At 42.7% G+C, this 21,026-nt stretch overlaps 1 long non-coding RNA gene across 1 annotated transcript in view; it reads left to right on the top strand.

Moving 5' to 3' along the window:
* The first annotated feature begins 3,185 nt into the window (after positions 1 to 3,185).
* Positions 3,186 to 21,026, top strand: part of LOC309795153 — a 399,522-nt gene continuing 381,681 nt past the window's right edge. Inside the window, exon 1 of the long non-coding RNA XR_014292220.1 lies at positions 3,186 to 3,362. This is a non-coding gene — a long non-coding RNA (uncharacterized lncRNA). The remainder of the gene's footprint in view (positions 3,363 to 21,026) is intronic.

Genomic DNA, 21,026 nt, shown 5'->3' on the forward strand with positions numbered 1-21,026 from the left:
TCCTCTATTGGCTTATGAGGTTCAGAAAACATCAGATTGAAACCTGTTGCAGATTTGTTCTCATTTTATTTTTCTTTGCCTTTGGTCACAATCTGCTTCCCACCATCTTGCAAGTCCACTCCCCAGAGTCGCAGCTGAAACACTTGCCCTGGCTTTTTCTTTTGATTGTTCAATTAAATAGCCCTAGGAGTTTTCAAAAATGTTGAGATTCTTATTTTCTTATTTCCAAATTCTTCATATCCGCAGTGCTCGATAGTGACCCTCAACTGGTCATGACCATCAGTAAAAGTTGTAATGCATATCTCTGCGTACTTGCAAGTTTAAAAAGGCTTTCTGCAAACATGAGCTCATTTATTCTTCTCCTAAGCCTGTAAGGTGTGCACGGCCCCTCCCACTTTACAAATGAGTAAATGTGGGCGCAAAGTGAGATAACTTGCCCAAGCTCACACTGTCCGTACATCATGAAGCCAAGGTTTCACCTTAGCCCTTCCACTCTTAAAGCTCCTGAGATTTCTACTTCCCCATCAGAGCCTTACAGAAATGATAGACTAGGAACAAATGATAAATTATAAACATGACAGAATTACTCAGCAATATTCTTTTCTAACAGGTTAGTAAAAGTTAAAATTTACTGAGCCGAGTTCCCTGCCTTAGTTTCCAATTCCCTTAACATTTTTCATATTTAATTTTTGGATGCCAATTTCTTGGCAAATGATCCAAACAAAATTTCAAACCTAATCTGTACCCTTCATGAAATGACTGTTTTTCCCCAAATAGTCTCTGGGCAAACTGTTACATGTTGTGCTCGATGACACAGCTGGCGAAAAGCTCCATATAAAGTTTCTCTATTTGCTGAGATGGTTTCGTGCTTGGTCCTCATGGATTGCTCTTAATAGTTGAGTCACGCACTCCTCTGCAGTATATTGCTTCCACAACACTAATTTAAACCACACCAGTGTGCTTGCAATATGACTGACAATAGCCAAAATTAAAAAAAAAAAAAAGAATTCATTCTTCAAATTAAATGTATACTATTCATCTGTGAACATCATGCTTGGGTTGCTAGTCAAAAATTTTCTTGCCATCTTTTCTCCCCCACTGCCTCCACTGCACCACACACACACGCACAAAATGCCCGTTGGAAAATTTCCAAGCGTCTAACATACACTTCACTGAAACAGGCTGGATTGGACCACACACACAATAGCAAATTGCCTAAATAAGTCAGATGCATAAGCAACAGCCACTCAAGTGCAGAGAATGTTTAAACTTTAGGGAAAAAAAACAATAAATTAAAGCACAGCCTTTCTTCTAAAGTGATTCCTTATTGAGGCTTCTGCTCTGAATTAGGAGGTTGTGCCAGAGTGGTGTACATATCTGCGGCCCACCATGAACTCTCTTTCTCCCGGACAAGTCAACTGGCTCCCTGGGGAGGTACACCCCCAAGAAACAGAGGGTCCATGCCTAGCTCCAGCGGGAAGGACCAGAGCTTGGGCTACATTATCCTGCAGTTTCCTAGGGTAGCTTTTCAATCCCTTGAGAAAAAGCCTCTGGGGTTTCAGGTCATCCTTCGTAAAGGTTTGCAAAGCTGACCTGCTTTACTTGCCTACCTGCCAGATATCAGGCACCAAATATGGCCAGAGTTTTCTTTTGAAAACACAAGTAGCCTGGTCACACCCATTCTCCTCATTGCAAAACCCAAACCCTCACTGTGACCTGCAAGACCACCTGTGATCAGACACCTGCCAACTCTCCGAATTTCCCTCCTGCCACCTCTTCGGCCACACTTGATTCTTTCCTGTTTCATCCAATTCCCCAAGCCTGTTCCTGCCCTGGGACCTCCTCCTCACCGGGTCCTCTGCCTGGAACTCCTTCTCAGGACAATCACAGGGCTGGCTCCTTCTCTTGTGTACGTCTCAGCTGGCATGGCACCTCCGCTGAGGGTTCCTGAGCTCTCTAGGGTAGACTGGATTATGGTTCCCAACTCTGTTCCCAGTAAGAGGATTATACGTCCATACTCCTGCCGGGTGTATTTTCAGCACTACTCACTGTAGGCAGAGCAACTTTTCTCCATTGATATCGGCCACATGATTTGCTTTGGCCCTAAAATGCGGGTGTAAGTGACAGTGGGCCAGGTCTTAGCTGAGGCCCTAAGACCTATTATATGTTTCCACTCACCCGCTTCCTCTGCTGAAAAGAATGTGCCTAGATAATCACCGGTCCCAGGTGAATGAAGAGCCCATAAACAAAGGAGCAACCTAAAAATAAATCCTTGTTGTTGAAATAAGCCACTGAGATTTTAAGGCTGATTGTTACATTGCAAAATAAGCTACCACGCTATGCAATCTAAAATAGCCCCCTCAGGCTCTACTATATCACTTTGTTTTCAGGATAGTGTTTATATTCCTAATATATATTTTTTAATTTATTTGTTTATTGCTTATTTTCCTCTACAGTAATTTCCCTGAGGGCCTGGTATTCTAAGCCCCTAACAGAGTACCTTACACACATTAGGCACTCAATAAATATTTGTTACATGAATAAATCAGATGCCAATTCTTTTCTGTTTTTTTAACATCTTTACTGGAGTATAATTGCTTTACAATGGTGTGTTAGTTTCTGCTTTATAACGAAGTGAATCAGCTATACATATACATATATTCCCATATCTCCTCCCTCTTGCATCTCCCTCCCTCCCACCCTCCCTATCCCACCCCTCTAGGTGGTCACAAAGCACAGAGCTAATCTCCCTGTGCTATGTGGCTGCTTCCCACTAGCTATCTATTTTACATTTGGTAGTATATATAAGTTCATGCCACTCTCTCACTTCGTCCCAGCTTACCCTTCCCCTTCCCCGTGTCCTCAGATCCTTTCTCTACGTCTGCGTCTTTATTCCTGTCCTGCCCCTGGGTTCTTCAGAACCGTTTTTTGTTTTTTGTTTTTAGATTCCATATATATGTGTTAGCATACGGTATTTGTTTTTCTCTTTCTGACTTACTTCACTCTGTATGACAGACTCTAGGTCCATCCACCTCACTACAAATAACTCAAATTTCATTTCTTTTTATGGCTGAGTAATATTCCATTGTATACACGTGCCACATCTTCTTTATCCATCATCTGTCTCTGTCATCTGTTCTCTGTCTTCTCATTTTGCTTAACTTACTGTGTTTGGGGTCTCCTTTTCACAGGCTGCAGGTTCGTAGTTCCCGTTGTTTTTGGTGTCTGCCCCCAGTGGCTAAGGTTGGTTCAGTGGGTTGTGTAGGCTTCCTGGTGGAGGGGACTGGTGCCTGTGTTCTGGTGGATGAGGCTGGATCTTGCCTTTCTGGGGGGCAGGAGTGTGTCCGGTGGTGTGTTTTGGGGTGTCTGTGACCTTATTATGATTTTAGGCTGCCTCTTTGCTAATAGGTGGGGTTGTGTTCCTGTCTTGCTAGTTGTTTGGCACAGGGTATCCAGCGCTGTAGCTTGCTGGTTGTTGAATGTAGCTGGGTCTTAGCATTGAGACAGAGATCTCTGGGAGAACTTTCGCCGTATGATATTACATGGAGTCAGGACGTCTCTGGTGGACCAGTGTCCTGAACTCGGCTCTCCCACCTCAGAGGCTCACGCCTGACACCTGGCCGGAGCACCAAGACCCCGTCAGCCACACGGCTGGGTAGCGTCAGACGGCAGGAGTACCAGGGAGCCCTCTGGAAGAGAGGGGGGCAGCAGAGAAGGGGCTGCCCAGGCCTGTGTCTGCCGCAGCTCCAACCCCTCCACGAGGAAGCGCTTGCGTGAAGAGAGCCCTCCCACTCCACGCGCAGCCTGGAGATGGAGCCACAGCCATGCCCAACACTCTTCCTGTGAGATCCCAGCCACCAAGATCCCAATTCTTACCTTTGGGAGAATTTGTGTGTTTTCCGATCTGAAGACCTAAGCTCTCTAAGGCCTGAAGGAAAAGCACTATTTTTATTATTTAAGAAGGTAACTAACAAACAACATAATATAAATATCTGAGGCACCTTCATCAGAACTCTAGATGTTCCCAGGAAACCAGTGAACAACTGGTTATGTCCCATAGTAGGGGAATAATAACTGTCTAACTTTGACACTAGGGCTAAGAGTACCATGATGATAATGACAGTGATGATGGTGGTGGTGTGGTGGTGTGGTGGTGTGATGGTGTGATGGTGGTGGTGATGGTGATGGTGGTAGGAGTGATGGTAGTAATGGCAATTCGGGTCAATTACTCCAACCCAGCTATCTGGGATTGACACTACTATACCCTCAAAACTTGTAGGGGGTATTAGTATCCACTGACAGTTCATGGTAAGGAAACCTCTATTGAATCTACAATGTCAATTACTGTACCTGGGGTAGGGACAAAAGTAGGCAGGGTCCCGGTGCTCATGAAATTCACCGGCTCGTGGAGGAGAGAGATTAATAATCACATGAATAAAACTTTAAAATTGTAAGTATATACCAACTATACCCCCATAAAAATTAAAAATAAAGAAATAAAGATGAAATTGTAAGTATAAAAAGGGCTGCAAAGTGGCAGTACAGCAACACAGAATCTGTTAGGAAGGAATTCAACCCAGCCAGGAAATCCGTGCCTGAGCAGTGATAAGAAATAGGGACTACAGGGTGAATGAGACTCAGCCAAGCAAAGAAGGAATGAAAGAGGGCTCCAGACTGAGGGAAGAGTGTGCGAAGAGGCTACGGCATAATGGGCAGAAAGAAGCCCCGCTTGGCTGCGGGGCAGAGAGCATGGACAACTCTAGTTTAAGATAAGAGTACAGAGGATAGAAAGGGCCAGACTCAACAAGGCCCTGTAGGTAAAGTCAAGGAATTCCATCTTTATTCTAAATAAAAAAGAAACACTGGAGAATTCTAAGCCATGGGGTCACAAGACCAGCTTTGCCATTTGAAAGGACCAGTCTGGCTGCCTTGTGGTGAGTGGGAAGGGGGTTCCTAGAGCAGCCTGGACTAGTGTGGTAGTGGTAGAATTACCAGAACTATTTAGGAGATAAAATGGGGCTGAACTAGATCTGGGGTGGAGATGAAGAGTTAATTCCCCTTTTCCTGGCTTGTGTAATGGAATAGATGGAGGTAATACTCACTGAGATAGAAAACACTAGGAAAACAACAGGTCTGGGGAGGGAACATCTGTCTGGACATGTTGTGTTTGAGTTTCCTTCAAGAGATCCAAGAGAAAATAGCAAGTACATCATCAGATATTCAGCTGAAAGACAACGTCTGATAGGAAGAAGGTGGTGAGTCCCCTACTCAGTGGTGGTAATGGTCGCTGTCGGTATGAATGAGGTGCTCCAGGAAGAGACGGTAAGGAGACAAAAGGGTCTGGTTCATAGTTGATTTACAATGCTGTGTTAGTTTCAGGTGTACAGCAAAGTGAATCAGTTGTAAATCAACTATACTCCAATAAAAATTTAAAATAAAAGTTAAAAAATAAAGTGAATAAAAATCCCTTTGGGATCAGCACCTCACTCTAAAAGAAAAAAATGGGGGGTCTGGTGCAACCTTGCAAAACCCAATATTTCCTGGCCAGGGACTAGGTTAGCCTCCTAAAAGACAGGGAGGGTCAGCCAGAAGGCAAGGAGGAAATGGGAAAGAGCTGGTGCCTGGTGACCTAGGGATGGGAGGGAGGCGTGAACATTTCCCCTAGAAGCCACCACCCCACGCCACTCCCCAAATCCCCACTACACATATTGAAGAATCCGCTTCATTTATTTCAAGCTTTAAAATATATACACTAATAATAAAACTTTCAAGAGCAATAGTAGCTATGAATAAGACAAGTTCCCTCCTGTTTGGGTGAAAGTAGTATTTGATTCCTAGAGAAAAGCTTCCTGAACAACAACAAAAATTCTTACCTACTGGATGATGTTTGAAGTGTCCCAATACCACTACTAAAGGTAAATCATTGATTCCAGTCAAACAGTGGTGCCAACTGCTGAGATTAGCTCCCACCCCTACAATCAAAATGTATTTTTTAAGATGTGTCACTGTCAAGTATTCTCCTAGGGTCATAGGTTTGGGAAGAAGGAGAGCATCTAGGGGTAGGAAGGACCCTGGGAGGAATCAAGTAGGTAGAATAAGCTCAGGATTTAGACCGTGAAGACCACATTCCAGTCCTGCCCCAGCCCCTTGATATCTGCTCAGCCCAGGCAAGGCACTTAACTATTCTTCAGAACCTCAGTATTTCCATGTGCAAAACAGGATCCACCTCCAGGGCCTGACACACAATAGAAGCACAATAAGTATTTCTGGGATGAATGGACAAAGGCATGAATCAATCACATTGAAAGCATTAATCCTATTTTACAGCTGGAATCTGAGCTCAGAGAAAGGAAAGACCTGCTGAAGGTCATGCTTGGTAGAAGGTGGAGAGGAGATTCAAACCAAGGTCTGTTTCATTCTCAAGCCCACGATTTCTCTAGGTCATCATTCTGTCTGCCAAGAGAAATCTGGAGCCTGTATGTCTGTGAAAGGCACAGCATTCCTTGGAATAAAAATCCATGCTCTTGTGTGGCCTATAAGATTTTGTCCTTTTTCTGACCTCATCTCATACCGGGCTCCTCACTCAAGCTCCAGCCTCATTAGCTCCGTCTTTGTCCCTCAAACACACAAAGCTTGCTCCCATCCCAGGGCCTTTGCACTTGCTCCTTGCTGTAACTGGAGCACTCTTCTCCCAGGTCTTCCTAAAGGTGGCATTTTCTTATCATTCAAATCTCAGTTTAAATAGCAGGTCAAGGAAAAGGCATTCCCTGACAACATCAGCTACAGGAGCCTCTTTTCTCCACCTGTCCCGCCTCAGTCATTCTCTACTCCACTTGCCTGTTTTAACTTCTTTGCAGTGTTTATCAATACCTGAGCTTATCTCATCTGTATTTACATGTTTATCGTTGGCACATCCCGCAACCCTACAAGAGTAGTATCTTCACAAGAGACCACTGCATCTTCAACAATGAGAATAGCATGAGGCACATAGTAGGTGTTCAATTACTACTTACTGCATGAATAGTGTTATTTCTATAACAATTGTTTAAATCCATTTCTGCTCTAGATTTAAAAGAGGAAAAAATCCTCTTCTCAGAAGCAGTCGCTCTATGTTGAAACTATAATGAATAGATTTAAAAGCTTGTTACAAGGACTCAAATGAAATGAGATTATATTTTATTTTTATTCAAAATCCAGATTGCAGTGACATCATTCATTCTTTTAAAAAAATATTTATTGCACACCTACTATGTCCTAGAATTGGGGTTCTGACAATGACCTCATAGACCTCATAGAACTTAGAGTTAAAGGATGATGTTTAAATGTAATTACAAGAAAGCCTGGCAAGCGTTGTGATGGGGAAAGTACCAGCCTCACAGAGCAGGGCCACCTAATCTAACACAGGAATCAGGGAAGGTGGGGATGGAGAGGTGACATTTAAGCTGTGAACTCAAGGAAAAGGTAGGGAAGTTTTCCTTTCCTTGTGGAGGAAATGAAAGTGTGAGGGTGAAAAATGCAAATGAATTTAGGGGCCCAGCAAACCCTTAAATAAGCCTGGCCATCAGGCATCTATCAACATATGAAACACAAAGCACTCCACATTTTGTGAAGCATACAGTCACCTGGGTAATTTTCTTTTTCTTTTTTATCCCCCGCTCCCCTGGCTACTCCAGGCAGCATGTGGATTCTTAGTTCCCCAATCAGGGGTCAAACTCGTGCCCCCTTCAGTGGAAGCGTGGAGTCCTAACCACTATACCGCCAGGGAAGTCCCTATATTTCCATTTTTGATAAATACACAAATACAGAGAAATAGTTCTCTACTCTTAAAAAAAGAAAAAGAGTATAATGATAAATTACAGACTGACATTCAGCCTCAGGGGCAGGCAGTAATAGGGAGTGATGGGGACTGTGAAGTCAGGGCAAGCACCTACCCAGGCCCTGGGTAGACCCAGTGTTGATAGAACTTTTCCAGATAAGCTAGAAATACAGATTTTTCTTTTTAAAACCTTCTTTTATATCGACTCAGAAAATATTTAAACAGTATGTAAACCAAGCAAAACACACTTACAGGGAGGATCAGGACTATGGGTCTATAAGATGGGATACAAAAAAGAAATTTCTAATCACACTCATTTTTTTTTTTTTTTTTTTTTTTTTGCGGTACGCCGGCCTCTCACTGTTGTGGCGTCTCCCATTGCGGAGCACAGGCTCCGGACGCGCAGGCTCAGCGGCCATGGCTCACGGGCCCAGCCGCTCCGCGGCATGTGGGATCTTCCCGGACCGGGGCACGAACCCGTGTCCCCTGCATCGGCAAGCACAACCACTGCGCCACCAGGGAAGCCCTAAACACACTCATTTTGAATTTGATAGGATCGGTACTATTTGAAACTACCATTCTTCCTGCAAGTGCCCACCAGGCAGTCATAACAATAACCTACTCAGGAATAGGAGGTAGAAGGTAACGAGAAAGAGTTTTACTAGAAGTTTTCAATAATGGCATAATACTGATAATCTAAATCTTTTCAAAATTACTATAGTATCATATCTATACACAGGCTAAACCCAATGGAGAATTACTAGGATTCTAAGTGCAAAAACGTGTTAACATTTTTTTAAGTGTCTAATTGCAGACATGTAGATTCAGAGAAAAACGTACGAAGTCAATGCTAAGTGTATCAGTCTAGCGCTAGAAATTTAAACATGATATGGAATGCCACAAAGCAGGTAATTTAATCCCTCCCTGCCATCTTAGAATGGGGGTGGTCTTTCCTTACATATTTTTTTCTCCATTTTGCAAGTGTGAGCTCCATTGAGCAAATGGTTTCTGTTCAACTCTCCAACTCAAACACCTTGTCATTCTTCAGCAAAAGCTCTATTTAGAAGTTCCCAGAGAAATGAAAGTGAGAAAATTCGGTTCGTAAAGGGAATGGATATAAAGAGCTCCATTAATACAGCTGCTGGGCTTGGACACTCAACAGGGCCAGATAATGTGTTTTATTTGGACCTGTCCTCTGCTGTGTGCTGGCGATAAGGAGGTACTTGAAGCTCAGACACTCACTGTACTACGCGAACTCAGCCCCTATTGATTCTGAAACAATGCTCCCTTTCAGATCACACCCACATAAGTGAATAATAATGAGGTGATACAGGGGAGAAATTGTGGTACCGAGCTTAGAGCAAAAGGAGGCAACACAGTGGGGCTTTATTTCAGGTGCTGCTCATGCCTTGTTGAGTCATTGTGGCCAATTCATTTAACCTCACCATCCCCTCTTTTCTCTGCAAAATAGGGCTGGAGCGCTTGCTTGCAGCTGCGATACTTCTGCACGTCTCATAAGAACTCTGTTAGAAGACCTGAACTCTCATCTGATGGCAAAGCTTGGTGACCAGTCTCCATACAGCCCATGGAGGCACCAACCAGAGTTTCAGAATCAGATTTGGAAGGGATCTCAACGGGCACCTTGTCCAGATTGGGTACCACACCCACAGCCAATTCCAGGCTCCGCCAATGGCTTCTACAACTTTTTTTTTCTTTCTTTTCTTTTTATTGGAGTATAATTGATTTACAATGCTGTGTTAGTGTCAGGTGTACAGCACAGTGAATCAGTTATACATATACATATGTCCACTTTTTTTAGATTCTTTTCCCATATAGGCCATTACAGAGTATTGAGTAGAGTTCCCTGTGCTATACAGTAGGTCTTTATTAGTTATCTATTTTATACATAGTAGAGTGTATATGTCAATCCCAACGTCCCAGTTTATCCCCCTCCACCTTGCCCCCTGGTAACCATAAGTTTGTCATCCACCTCTGTAACTCTACGTCTGTTTTGTCAATAATGGCTTCCACAACTTGACTTCACCTGAGGAGACCGCTGCTCCGCTGTCATCCCCCCACCCCCCTCACTCTTTCCGCCCCACCACACTGGACCTCTGCAACCTCATTCCAGCCTCCTAACTTTGCACCTCTTATTCCCTGTGCCTGGGCTGCCACTCCCTCAAAGTGTCACAGGGCTCAGCTCAATGTCACCCTCTCAGTAACCTTCCCCACCATGCCGTGTAATGTTCCTCCTCTGTCACCCTCTGCCATGTTACTCTCTACCTTTTCTACAGGACACACATCACTATCAAAAATGATCTTGGAAATTATTTTCGGGGTTGTTTTATTTCAGTCTCCCCTCCTAGAACAAAAGCGTCATGAGGGCAGGACTTCCCTGTCCTGTCCACAAGTGGATAGACCCAGTGCCTGGAATCATGCCTGGCAGAATCTCAGATGCCTTCGGAAGTCAGACCAGTGACAGCAATGAGTGATGAGGACCGGGTGTAAGGCAGAATCTCAGATGCCTTCGGAAGTCAGACCAGTGACAGCAATGAGTGATGAGGACCGGGTGTAAGGCAAGAAGGAGGAACACTCACTTCTGTAAGTCCACGTTCCGTGACAAGCACTCAGTGTTGAAATCACACTGCAGGTCGAACAAAACACATCAGGAAGCTGAAAGCTCTCTCTGCCACCAACTCTGACTTGGCCTGTATGCCTTCAAGTACAGTTCCCAGTGTGGGTTTTGGGTTTTGGTTTGTTTTGTTTTCGGTGATTATGTCTCATCATTGGCAAATATATTCAACCAAAGATCCAACTGGGTTTGTTTTCCAATTTGCCTTCAAAACACAGCTACCTTCTTTCAGAAAATGCAACTGGAATTTTAAATCAAATTTTAATAAGATAGCTAAGGAATTAGAACAGAAAGACATTAAGAACAGCAGATTATCAAAAAAGGTCAATGATGGGAGAGGGCAGATTGTACTCGCTGGTTTATTTCTCCATGATTTAGCCTCTGATCCCCACCAGGTTCAGGCTATCAGTAGAGAGAAATTTCTTTCTTGAGTTTCGGGGCATACACTGACTGACACGTGCCACCAGAAGCAGAAAAGCTACATCAACTGGGATTAAACATTTTGCTATAGGTAACCCACAATCAGTGTGATCCCCAAGGAGGTCTCTGAAATAGACTTATATTCACCAGGAGTTGCAAAACCCTGTAAGATAAGAAATTCATAGTCCTCAAGCAAATTTTGAGCAGATCTGAAATCAGAATACTCTTCTGAGGTTGGAAAATTTGGGTTTTTCTCTAGCTCAGAAAAAAATTGAAAAATGGAAGTTTATATCCTTAGAAAAACTGTTTGCTCTGGGTTTTCTGTTCAATCCAAACCAAAAAGCAATGGAAATACATCAGAAGCAGGGCTTTATGTTTCATCCCAATTTCCCCTGTGGTTGGGTACTTTTATGCAGGCAGAGACCTTTAAAGTCTTGGGGTCTACTTCTCCAAATAAAATTAGACCTCTGCAGCTCTTCCTTCACTAACCAGTATAATGCATGAATGGAATTAATCTGAAGCTTCAGTTCTCTACATTTCTGAAATTAGAAATGGATGTGAAGGGAGAAGAGCTAAACTCACTGAAAATCAAACACTGATAACCCAGTAGGATTCCTCTACCCTCCCGAATACTTTGGTCGGGAGAAGTCTGAGTGTCAGCTCTTAAATAAAAATGATTTGGGGGCTACACAATACTCCTTACATTTTGCCAACACTGAGTGATGACTGCAAGTATTTTTGATCTGCAGACTTAAGTCAGCTTCAAAGCAATGTCTTTCCTAGCCCGCTGGGGCCATCAGGTATAGGCAGTGATCTCCCCAGTCTTTAAAAGAAAATCAGAAACTCTTAGGATCATGACCACCCTGACAAAGCCATCGTCCCAGTTCATGCAGCCTAACATGGATTAATCTACATGAAGACACCCCCTCCCTCGCTTCAACGACTTTCTTCCATCTGGAAACAAGACTTCAAGCAGAAATGCAAAAGCCCTGACAAAGCTGCTTAGATTCTGGCATTCCCACAATTCCATTGTTTGGTCCAGTTTGGGAAGGTCAGAGGAGGAGAGTTGAGAGGGGCACAGGGTTCTGAGTTACAAAGCCCTGGGTTCCCATTGTTCCCAGCGTCAGCTCCCTTTCTCCTCTCTCTGAAGTGGCGGGACCCCCAACGCCCTTTGCAGGCCCCTCTGTCTTTGAAATGCTCAGGCATCTGCTCTGCATGATGTTGTGGGAGGGGTATTTAGGTTCACTGAGACAAAGGTCCCGGCAGCTCAACGCCCTCTCTGCAGGACCGAACACCAGACAAGAAAAGAGCCAGCCTGGCCTGAAGCCCTCGCCCTGGTGGCAGACTTTTCAATAAAGTCCTCGGGTGTCTGCATCCCTTTGGACTCGTTCAGTCAAATGGGCTAAACGTTACTAGTGTCTTTATTATGGCTTTATGCTCTCCCAGGCAGCAGCTTGGAGGGAAGCAGGGAGGGGACACAGACATTGATACCCTTTCCCTCCCCTCTTGCTCAGAGCTGCGAACCCTGACTGTGGAAGAAGACAGCTGGAGAAGGCAGCAGAAATCTACTTTGCCTTCTATTGCCATTCAGAGGTTTATAAGAGGAAGGAGGAGAGGAACTGGAATGGGATGAGACCCAGCCTATGAATGGGAGACAAACCATTGCAAAGCCATAGAACCTTCTTTGGGGGTACAGGTCATAAAAAGAGGGCATGTTTAGGAGTCGTCTTGGAAAAGGCTTTTTGCAGTTTCATGTTGAGTTTGACACAGATGTAGGCAGTGGGGTTGAGTTTTCACAAATTTTAAAGTTGGAAATAGTCGATGGGTCCTGAAAGCATTTCTAACCCCCCACTGTTAACCAGGAATAAATGCATTACTGATTCTCAGGAGTTTCTCTCCTGGCAAAGTAGTCTTTATCAGAGAGAAATATATATATATTTTTCACTTGTCAAGTTACAAAATTCCCGCTGATTCTAAAAGAAAAATAGTCAATTTTCTTTATCCAATTACCCAGAAAATTGATGGGCAAGGAGAGAGCTCATTGTAGGACTGATCCAAGGCTGGCCGACTCCCTTGGTCAGATATTCTTCGAGTATTACCAACCCGTTTCTCTTTGTTTGGGACAAACTACCAGAGAATGACACTGGGGTAAGTCTGAGGGGTTTCCTGGGAAGTGAATAGACAGGCGCCTGTGAAAGACGACCAGGGGCCTTCTATCTGGACCTTCAGCTGCCTGTAATCAGCTAGCCTATGAATGACTCAGGATGCCAGTTGATGGCACAAAAGCCAGCTAGATGGCTGGGGAGAGTGAGCGCCTGAGCTGTGCTGTCCACGTCAGCTGCCATTGGGCAGCTGAAATTGAATACGCAGTCCTGTAAATTGGTTACAGAAACACAGTTCAGAAGGAGAAAGCAAGTCAGAATGATCAAAAGCAAGAGGGCCTAATACCAATGGACACCTCGGTAAAACAACTGTAAAATTTGAGCCACTGCCAGGATCCTGGCAGAGATATCTGAGGAGCTCCGTTTACACACAGAGCTGGAGTCTGGAGAGTGGGCCATGAAGATGGCTTTGTTTGGGGGATTGTGGTTTTCAATCTGACAGTGACAACACATTTTTCTTTAATTCTATCAAACATGGATTCACCTCTTTTAAATTTGAGGGAATCATCCAGCACATATAACTTCTTCAAGCCTCTCCAGATTTTTAATATTAGCTTCACATTTTAAATTAAATTCAGTATAGCACGTCAGGTATTTGAATTATGGAAGATGAACACATGAAACAGATGTTTATTTTGAATTATCAGAATATTTGGGGTTCTCTGGAGGGGAAGAAGCAGGAAGTAGGGGGCATCTGCTGCCACCCCGAGCCCTCACCCCCAGCAACAGTCAGGGTTGACCCTGTTCAGAGCCTGGGCAGGCATTTCCTGGGAATGAACCGCTCAACCATGTGAGATGAATTAACTGTTTAGGGCAAAGGAACCTGATACTGTTAGTTTCTTCTCACACCAGAGTGGGATTGTCAAATTGGAGTTGAGGGCAAGGCAATGACCCATATAATTTAGAGATGGTGGGGGAGGGAAAAGATTGTTTGAATGCCATATTTTATGCCTAAATACCAAACACAGGCTATCATCTAAGGCAGGATGGAACAACTAGAAACTAATGAATTAAGAATGTTTTGTGAATCCTTCTATTCTGAAAGATAATGATTTCTTTAAAGAAAATAGAGTCTGTTGATGGTAGGCATCTGCACTTGAGAATGTTGACTCAGCCTGCTAAATTTAAGACCATAATCTGTTTCTGGGAAGACAAATGGGTCTTCCCTTCCCCGTGATCACTATTGTCCTTAAAAAGAAGCCAAACAGCAAGTCAAGCTTTTCTTGGTTTCGTGGGAGACAACACCATGGAAACAGAATGTTAGGTGTGCAGGGAACAGGCATCCTATTTTTCGTTTCCAGGTGCACTGGTTCATGGGCCATATTTATTGATGATCCACATATTTTACTGACTTTCCTATTTGAAAGGGGAGTTGCTCTTTTGTGTCTCTGCTGGGAAGAAGTACCAGAAAGCCTCTCTTTCCCCAGCTCCCTTCTCTCCACCGGGTGCAATCTTGCTTATTTCTTCAAGTCTCAGCACAGTTGTCACCTACTTTGAGGGGTCTTCCTTGACTGGTTCTATATCCCTTCACCAACAGAATAAACCACACCCTCTCTGTACTTTCAAAGCACTTTTTCAGTACACCTGAAACTAACACAACACTGTTAATCAACTATACTCCAATATAAAATAAAATAAAAAATTTAAAGCACTTTTTATTAGCAATAACTAAGTGACTTTATCTCTCAGAGCCTCAGTTTCTTCATCAGTTGGATGGAGATTATGCCTTGCAAAGGTGATATAAGAAAAACACATCACAAGGAAAACAACAAACAGTAACGAGTGCATATAGGCTACTTAATAAATGTGGTTTCCTGTCTTCTATCTATATCACTATTACCAAATATATGTTTTACTGTGTTCTTTTTACCTGTTTCCCAATATTAGTTTCTTGGGTGCAAAGAACATGTCTTTTGTTCATTGTATGCCCAGAATATACCATGAAGCCTAGAACATAGTAGGTACATAATGTTGGATGAGTGAATTAAAGAATGATAATGAGTTAATACATTTATTTTATAAATATCTATTTAGCACTTACTCTGTGCCAGGTAGTTTCCTAGGTATGGGGGATACAGTGGTGAACAAGACAGAGACAACGTGTACTCCCATGGAAGTTAGTCTAAGGGGTGTGTGGGAGGTGGGTAAGGACAATAAATAAGCAAGCATATGGTGATACCTTGATTTGAGGAGGGCATTATGACATACTGTGTTCAGAGATGGATGGATGGATGGATGGATGAACAAATAGATGGGTGGATGGACGGATGAAAGGATAGATGGAAGAGTAGATGGAGGGATGGAGGGAAGGATGGAGGGATGGATGGCAAATGAGAATTTTTGAATGAAGTTTTAAAAGGACCTACCTAGTAATCCTATATGAGCCCAGGCAAACTAAAACTTAAATCTGGATCTTCACGTGTCCCTCACTGGCAGTTACTGACAATATTTACACTGCTGCCTCTAAAGACTCCTATAAAACCCTTTCTAGAAACAAAGGACAGTGCCCCAGTCTTGACGGCTGCCTGCTTTCCTGGTCTGCCTGCTGCCACCACCTGTGGCAACGCTCCTCCCTTCCCAGGCTCACCGTGGCCTTCAGCACGTCTTCTGACTGCTCTTTCCCTCTCACTCGAGAAGCCCTCTTCCCTCCACCCCAGGACCCTCTGTAGGATCCAATGAACATCTTCACTACCCTGGCCAGTTTGAGTAATATGGGCAACACCCTCCCCCAAAAAAGGTGTGTGAGATGAAATTTCCTGGGTGTCAACGTAGCTCTCCTCAGCCTGACTTTAAATCATCAAAGTCTGGAGGGGAATTCACTGCCAGAGAATAGTTTACTTCTTTCAGCTCACCAAAGCATCACAGCCCCAAATGAAATAAGAAGTGCTTTGTTTCATTTTTAAACAAAAGAAGTGCCTTTTAAGTCCAAGATTTCTAAGGGCTCTTAGGACATGTCGTATTTCTCCCTCCATATACGGGCTTTGTTTAGAGGGAAGGGGGGGCAAGTACAGCAAAGTGGCTTCATCAAGGGAACAGTTAGTGTTCCCAGCAGACCCCACAAGAGAAAAAGACCAGAATGCCCAATCTGAGAGGCCCCTTCCAAAGCAATGCTCAGTTTCAATTTCTGTCTCATGACCATCCATGGTCCAGCCCCACCTGCCTTTCTGTTCCCATGTACCACTGGACCTCTACCTACCCAGTCTCAGATCCCACTCCACTATTTCAAGAACTCCACTTGAGCCAAATGACAGCAGCCATCGTGCCTCAAACAGACCATAATCTCTCTGCCTACTCACCTTGCTACCTGCATACTTTGCTATTTACCCGCCACAAAATGCCCTCTCTCAATTTTGCCTGTTGAAAGGCCATCTGCCTGTCAAGGGCCAGTGCCGCGGTCATTTTCTCTGTGAAATCTCAAATCTCCCCAGAAAGTAAGCATATTTTCCTATTGTGTAGAATTGGTTGCACTAATTACGTGGCATATTCCTGTCCACTTTGTATCAGTATTACTAATCTATGTGTCTTGAATTATCAATAAGTACCCTGATGTCAAAAACTGTCTCATATAGTCTTTGTATCAATGGAGCTTAGCATAATGCAAGGCAGGTAGCCACTTCACAGTAAATGCTTATTGAATGAATGAATTAGTTAATTAATGAGTCACTATTTGGGAGGGCTCATCTTTGAGACAGGTTTTCCTCCATCACAAATCTAATAACTATAAAGATGAAGAAGTTAATTTTTTCTCATCTTTAGGGTTTAATTGTAAGTCTCTTGAGCTAGGTTTTTCTATTAAAACACCTTTCAAAAGTCCCCTAGGTTTTGTTAATAAGACTAATGGAAATTTCATTTCCAGTGTTGCTACCTTCTAATGGAAATTTCTAAAGGTACTCTTCTTCATTTTTCAGACAAAAGACTATTTTTATTTTATATCAATATCTTTAAACTTTCAGAAACACTAATTCTAATGCATAACCAAAGCCAAAACTGTCATTTAAAATCTTAAATCTCAGAGATAGTAAGAGAAAGAGATTTAATGCCATTTCCCTATAATTAGGAGATATCCAATGAACTAGCTATTTGGCAACTTTTACCTAGATATGGGAATATATTTTACTTCTGAAAATGGAGGCCAGGTGAGCTAATTGTTAATTTACATTCAGGTTTTAACTCCCGGAGACTTTCTCTGGCCAACTTTATAGTCAATAGCTCATTCCCTCACAAAATGAGTAATTAAAGAACCAGGGAGAGGTTTTATAAAGATGAACCTCTCCAAGCTAGTCGGTAACATGGGCTCTGGGGGTAATCTTTACATTAAAAGGCACCCACCACCATATTAAAATGCTGATGCTTCCAGCTGTCTTTTTAATTTCATTTTATATTATTTTGTGAAAACTAGATCTTGCCCTATCAGGAAGCCTCTCTAAAGAAAAATTAAATGCTATGAGAAATGCGCTATATCTAAATTTAGCTGGACAGTTATTAGAAAAGTAATTGTCATCTACCGAAATCAAAGCTTTGATCTAGTTTCTTCTCTTTCCAAAAGGAATGTGCTTTGCTTCTCAGATGGCCTGAACCAGATATGCTGAAATAGATGAAGAGGGTCCCTGTGATCCTGAGTAAGTTCTCTTATCTGGTTTACTGAGCTATTATACATACCAGGCATGTTTTTTTTCATTGAGGTAAAATGCACATAACATGAAATTTATCATCTTAACCATTCTTAAACATACAATTCAGCAGCATTTAGTACATTCACAATGCTGTGCCACCATCACCTCCACCTAGTTCCAGAACATGTTTGCCATCCCTAAAAGAAACTCCATAATCATTAAGCAGTCACTGCCCATTCCCCCCACCCGATCCCCATAGCCCCTAGCAACCACTAACCTACTCTCTGTCTCCCTATAGATTTGCCAATTCTGGATATTTCATATAAATGGAATCATGAAATATGTGACCCTTTATGTCTGGCTTCTTTTACCCAGAATAATTTCCAAGTTCATCCATGTTGTAGCAGGTGTCAGAATCTCATTCCTTTTTATAGCTGAATCATATTCCATGTGTGCATAGACCACATTTACTTTATCCATCATGCCAGGTAGTTCTCTTCTGTGATCTGTTAACTGTACAAAGGGACCCACACTTTGGGGCATGGGAATCCATTCTTGGTTTGGAAAATTGGAAGAAAGACACAAAAATGTCATCCCAGTGGCAGAAGCAAGCTCACCAAATGAAATGTTTGCTCCTATCCAAGAACAAAGAGGTCCATAGTGGGCCCTGACAATCTGATATGGTGCACCAAAAGCCTAGAACATGTTTATGCTGCTTCACCCGGTAATTATGCATCTAGAAATTTATCCTAAGGAAATAATAAGAGATGACAACAAATATTATGTTCCAGAGTGTTTATCACTCAGTTATTCATTTTAGCAAAAATTTGAGAGTAACATATAATGCCTAACAAAATGAGAATGACTAAGGAAACTGTGGCACATCCTTTCCATAGAATGCTCTACAGCCATTAAAATAATATTCTCAGAGACCATTTTGGGCTATAAAACAATGCTTACAACACATAAGTAAGTAAAATAAAATAAAATAAAATAAAGAACTTTTCTAGTACCACAAACACTTTCTTTCCAAAAATTATGTGTGTAGCTATGGGTAAATAAATATACTCAAATGTTATGCTAAAAGAAGTCATCTCAGAACAGCAGGATTATGAACTATTCTTGTCCTTCATAGTTTTTTTGTATTTCCCCATTCCTATATTCCATATCCATGACTTTAAGTTAGAAAAAAAAGTCAGTAGATGTGTGTGAAACCAACAAGAACATGGCCCCTAAGGTACCACTCCCTCCCTCCCCCATCTGGATCATCTATCGGTCATCTGCAAATTTCTCATCCATAGCAGCCCATTCACTGCATCTACAGGAGTCAACCCCTCATCTCAAGAAGTCATTTTCCAAATAAAATATGGGCTCAGATCATCCCCATGAAATAAGACCGTGGTTTCCCCCATGCATCACCCTTCATTATGGCTTCTGTATTCCTCTCTCCCAACCACGGTCCATCCCCTCCTTCTTATCTCTCTGTGACTGCTCACCTGATATCCACACCTGACCCTTCCTCCCCTCCCCTGAAACCCCCATTTCCAGATCTCCTTGCCCAAGGTATTGCCACATCCTTTGAATTCTGGTTGCCTTTTCAGTTGGAACTATCAGTGTGATGCCTACATTGGGGTGGAAGAACTTGGGTTTTATGTCCTCATTAGACTGTAAGCTCTGTAAAGACAGAGTGGAATCTTTTCTTGGGGAGGGCGAGTCCCTTAGAAAATCTGATCCAGTACATGGCACATAACAAACATTCACTACCTACTCGTCCAATGGACCAATGGAAAGGAGTTCTTCACAGCCAGGTTTGTATACCTTTAAAAAGCATTTTGGAAGGAAGTTTGGCAGAGTAAAAAAGTTTTTTATCCCATCACATAGTAGAAAACTCAGAGACTCAGGGTCAGACTGCTGCTTCAGTCTTAATTTCACAGTGATTTCTTCTTCTGGGGTGATCTGTCCAAGCTCCCAGTGTACCTGGGAAGAGGTGGAAGAGACGTATGTGAAGCTGCATTTTATTCCTAGTTTCCCGGTTGGAGTCTCTTTGATAACAGTCTCAATGAAGACTTCTGTCTGAAAAATTTGAGAACAGCATTGTCAGAGTTGGGGGGCACCAAGGGATGTCCCCCTCCCAGGAAGTGACATTTAAATGGAGAACTGAAGCCACAGTTGTCCAGGGAAGACAGAAGGAAGAACTTTCTAGGCTTGAGGGAAGGGTATGTGCAGAGGTCATGCTATAGGAAACAGCTTGATCTCAAGGACTTGAATAAGAAGAACTATTTTTTTCTAAAATCTGTATATTTCAAAATAACTAAAGGAATATGAAAAGAGATTTATTGACATGATAGAGATTTATTGACATGAGGAAGTATATGAAAACGAAACTGAATAGATCTGTTGCAACTCTCCCCAGAGGATCAACTCTAACATGAACCTTGTTCTTTTGGGGATTTATTTCTGTACAATAAACAGTAGACACAGGATTACTGAAACAATAAGACAGAAGTTTCCCACCCACACACTCTGGGAAGTGATTTATATCAGCAATAGATTTAGAATTCCTGTTTGGATGCAGTACAGAGGGGGATACTTTTATTAAATTGCCTTAAAGATATTTTATTTTCCAAAGTTGAATCAGAAACTCCACGGGAACCGCAAGGAGGTCCCATTCTTTTCCTTGTGGAGGTGGGAAACGGAGCTCTCTCCTTGAGACAGGCTCATTGCTTCCAACTGACCTGTTATCTGGCCTCTCGCACTCTCTCTCTCTCTCTCTCTCTCTCTCTCTCTCTCTCTCTCTCTCTCTGGTTCCTCCACCTTCCCTCTGCATCTCTCCATCTGGATCCAGTCAAGACCTTCAACAGATCAAGCTCTTTCCTATACCATGACCTCTGCACATACCCTTCCCTCAAGCCTAGAAAGTTCTTCCTCCTCTCTTCCCTGGACAACTGTGGCTTCAGTTCTCCATTTAAATGTCACTTCCTGGGAGGGGGACATCCCTTGGTGCCCCCCAACTCTGACAATCTCAATGGGGTCCCCTAGCACAGAGAACTCTGCTCAATATTATGTGACAACCTAAGTGGAAAAAGAATTTGAAAAAGAATAGATACATATATATGTATAACTGAATCACTTTGCTGTACACCTGAAACAATCACAATATCGTTAATCAACTATACTCCAATATAAAATTAAAAGTAAATAAATAAATAAATGAGGTCCCCTAGTTTCCTTCCCTTAGAGCATCCTGTCCTTCACTGCAGTAGCAGTTATCAACAGTTTGTAATTATACGTTTGTGTGATTGTTTATTTGAAGTCTGTCTCTCCCACTAGAACGGAAAGTTTGTAAAAGCAGGAGTCTTCCTATTTTACTCGTCCCAGGGGCT

Source organism: Mesoplodon mirus, assembly GCF_964341445.2.
Source record: "Mesoplodon mirus genome assembly, chromosome: 2".
In the NCBI taxonomy this organism is placed as follows: Eukaryota; Metazoa; Chordata; class Mammalia; order Artiodactyla; family Ziphiidae; genus Mesoplodon; species Mesoplodon mirus.